A 3946-nucleotide genomic window follows, 5' to 3' on the forward strand; every position below is an offset into this window, starting at 1 on the left:
CCAGCAAAATCATTACAACTTGCTGAATGCTCAGATGATGGTTATTTCTTAGGAATAAAGAATTTGTTAAGGTATGTACATTGGATTTTTTTAGACACAATGTTATTACACACTTAATACACTATAGTATAAAGTAAACATAACTTTATATACACTGGGAAACAAAAAAAATTGTTTTTAATCTGGATGTTAGTTACATTGGTGTGTTCAGTTTGTAAAAATTCATTCACCTTATTGATTCATCCACTTTTCTATATACATGTTAAATTTAATAAAATGTTCAAAAATTTAAATACTGTTGTAAAGGAGAAAGTATTTTGATCTTTTTATGTCTCTACTACCAATAAAAATCACTTAACTTTTCAAATAATTAAAAAAATTCAACTTATTTACTGTGTCATTGAAATTATCAGTCAACATGTTTTAATCAGGATCCTAATTAAAAAATCCAAAACATTTAAGAATAAGCAAAGATAATTACATTTTTTAATCATTTAGGTATTTCAACATGTAAAATTACATTTACTTTTTTAAGTAGGTTCCAAGAAGATCACATGATGCTGAGTATTCACACATTGTATCATAAATATTGCATTTTGCAGACTCCCTTCTTAAGTACCTGATTTTTATTTAGTTTAATGCACTATTAATTGTAATAGAATTTGATTGAGAATCCTGACTAACTTTTGACAGATCAGTTTATGAGAACATTGATAATTCCAGGATTAGCAAAATTTTTCTGTAGAAGGCCACATATATTTTGGTCTTGGCATGTCAGATAGATTCCATCTTAACTAATCAACTCTGCCACTGTAGGGCAACCATAGGCATTACCCAAATTAATGGGCATGGGTAAGTTCCAATAAAACTTAATTCACAAAAATTAATGGCTGAATGGATTTGATCTTTGGGCTGTGGTTTGTCTTCACTGAATATACTGTCATGGAAATGACTGGAAAATCCTAAAACTTTTGGAAAAGCCACTCTAGCAATCCTCAGTACAAAGGATATGGTGTTTGGGTGAATTGTGAAATGATGTGTTTTAGTCTACTGTGGTTATTCAGAATAATATATAACCTGGTCAAGATTTGCCATTTTTAAAGAAAATAAAAAGACACAGTTCCTAGACAACCTTGCTTCAAAAATAAGACTAAATATTCTGAGAGTGTAGATTAGAAAGTCATAATTAGATCCATAAACTACATAAAGATAAGGAATTTAAATGAACAATAACCTATGAACTTTATATTTACTTCTGTTGCTTAACCATATGGCTTTTATCTTAGAATATAAAAATGATAGAGCAAAATACATGCATTTAAATAAGAAGAAAGATAGGGTCAGGGAGGTTAAGTGACTCCCATGATCACAGCTAGTCTCATTATTTAGTTGAATAAGCAACCTATCTGTTCACAGTTAAAGAACAATTCTACCCATATTTGACTGGTGGTGGCTACTGAGCTTAGGCTTTCTGATGTTAGCTGGAGAGGGAGGTGGCATGGACAGTGGTCCTGGCATCAGGGTCTGCCGCTTCTCACCTCAGCATTCAAGCACTGCAGCAGCCACCACATCCTGAAAGAGGCCGTGAAGTGTGTGGAGGTCGGAGGCTGGAGCTGCAGGTAAGACTTGCCTACTGATCAGTTACACAACCAGTGCATTTCCTGGAGAATACATCCCCACTCTTTTTGACAATGATTCTGGAAAAGTTATAGCAGATGGAAAACTGGTAAATCTGGGTTTATGGATATAGCTGGACAAGAATATGATGACAGATTATGTCCCCTATCCTATCTGTAAACAAATGTATTCTTAGTTACTTTTGTCTTATGAGTTTGGCATCATTTACAGATATTTGTGCAAAGTGGTATCCTGAAGTGCAACCCCAGGATACCAACACTCCCATCATCCAGGGCTTGATCTTAGGGATGATAAAGATGCAATAAAGAAACTAAGGAGAAGAAGCTGATTCCCATGATGACCCCAAGGGTTTAGCCATAGCCAGGTGATCATTGTTGTAAAACCTGGGGTGCTCTGCCCTCACACAATGAGTCCTCAAGAGAGTGTGAGATAAAGCTTTTCCAGCAGTCTGGTGCCCACCTTCCGTCAAGAAGAGAAAGAGAACCTGCTGTTGTAAAATACCTTGAGACAAATGAAAATAGAAACAAAACATTCCAAAATCTATGGCATGTAGTAAAAGCAGTTCTAAGAGGAAAGTTTATAGTAATACAGCCCTACCTCAAGAAATAAGAAAAATCTCAAATAAGCAATCTAACATTACACCTAAAGGAACTAGAAAAAACAAACAAAAAATAAAACCCAAAGTTAGTAGAAGGAAGGAAATAATAAAGATCAAAATAGAAATAAATGAGATAGGGACTGTAAAAAAACAATAGAAAAGATCAGTGAGTCTAAGAATTGGTTCATTGGAAAGACAAACAAAATTGGAAAAACCTTTAGTGAGACTCACCAAGGGAAAAAAAAAAGGGCTCAAATAAAATCAAAATTGAAAGAAAAAAACATTACACCTAACATGACAGGAAAACAAAGGATCATAAGAGACTACTATGAACAATCATACACCAACAAATAGGACAACTTAAAAGAAAGGGATAAATTCCTAGTGACATATGATCTTCCAAGACTGAATCATGATAGAGTAGAAAATCTAAATAGACCAATTACTGGTAAGGATATTGAACCAAAAACTTCCCAACAAATGAAAGTGCAGGAACAGATGGCTTCCCTGGTGAAGTTTACTAATATTCAAAGAAGATTTAATAGCTATACTTCTCAAACTCTACCAAAAAATTGAAAAGGAGGGAACACTTCCAAATTCATTTTATAAGGCCAGCGTTAACCTGTTATCAAAACCAGACAAGAACACCACAAAAAAGGAAATTACAGGTCAATATACCTGATGAAAATAGATGCAGAAATCCTCAACAAAATATTAGCAGATTGAATCCAACAATATACTAAAAGTATAAAATACCATGATCAAGTAAGACATATAACCCTGGGATACAAGGATGGTTCAACATCAATAAATCAATCAATGTGATACACCACATTAAAAAATGAAAGATTAAAATCATATGATCATCTCCTTTATGATAAAACTCTCAACAAAGTGAGCATAGAAGGAATGTACCTCAACGTAATAAAAGCCATATATGACAAAACTATAGCTAATATCATATTTAACAGTGAAAAGCTGACAGTTTTTCCTCTAATATCAGGGAAAAACAAAACAAAACAAAACAAGAATGTCCACTGTCAACACTTTTAATCAACATAGTATTGGAAATCCTAACCACACAATTAGACAAGAAACAAAGAAAGGAAGAAAGGAAGAAAGGAAGAAAGGAAGAAAGAAAGAAAGAAAGGAAGAAAGAAAGAAAGAAAGAAAGAAAGAAAGAAAGAAAGAAAGAAAGGAAGGAAGGAAGGAAGGAAGGAAGGAAGGAAAGAAAGAAAGAAGGAAGGAAGGAAGGAAGGAAGGAAGGAAGGAAGGAAGGAAGAAAGAAAGAAAGAAAGAAAGAAAGAAAGAAAGAAAGAAAGAGAAAGAAAGAAAGAAAAAGAAAGAAAGGAAGGAAGGAAGGAAGAAAGAAGAAAAGAGGGAAGGAAGCAAAGAAGAAAAGAAGGAAGGAAGAAAGAAAGAAAGAAAGAAAGAAAGAAAGAAAGAAAGATAGGCCATCCAAATTGGAAAGGAAAAAAGAAAACTGTCACTATTTGCAGATAGCATCATACAATATGTAGAAAACCTTAAAGATGTCACCAAAAATCTGTTAAAACTAATAAATGAATTTAATGAAGTTGCAGGATACAAAATAAACATACAGAAATCTGTTTAATTTCTATATATATAGTAATAATGAAATATCAAAAGAGAAATGAAGAAAAAAATCTCATTTACAATTTCATCAAAAAGAATAAAATACCTAGAAAT

At 32.9% G+C, this 3946-nt stretch overlaps 1 pseudogene; it reads left to right on the forward strand.

Moving 5' to 3' along the window:
- The first annotated feature begins 848 nt into the window (after positions 1–848).
- On the forward strand, positions 849–2144 carry LOC101277058 (ras-related C3 botulinum toxin substrate 1-like; annotated as a pseudogene).
- The last annotated feature ends 1802 nt before the right edge of the window (positions 2145–3946 follow it).

The sequence above is a fragment of the Orcinus orca genome, chromosome 12 (assembly GCF_937001465.1).
Source record: "Orcinus orca chromosome 12, mOrcOrc1.1, whole genome shotgun sequence".
NCBI lineage: Eukaryota > Metazoa > Chordata > Mammalia > Artiodactyla > Delphinidae > Orcinus > Orcinus orca.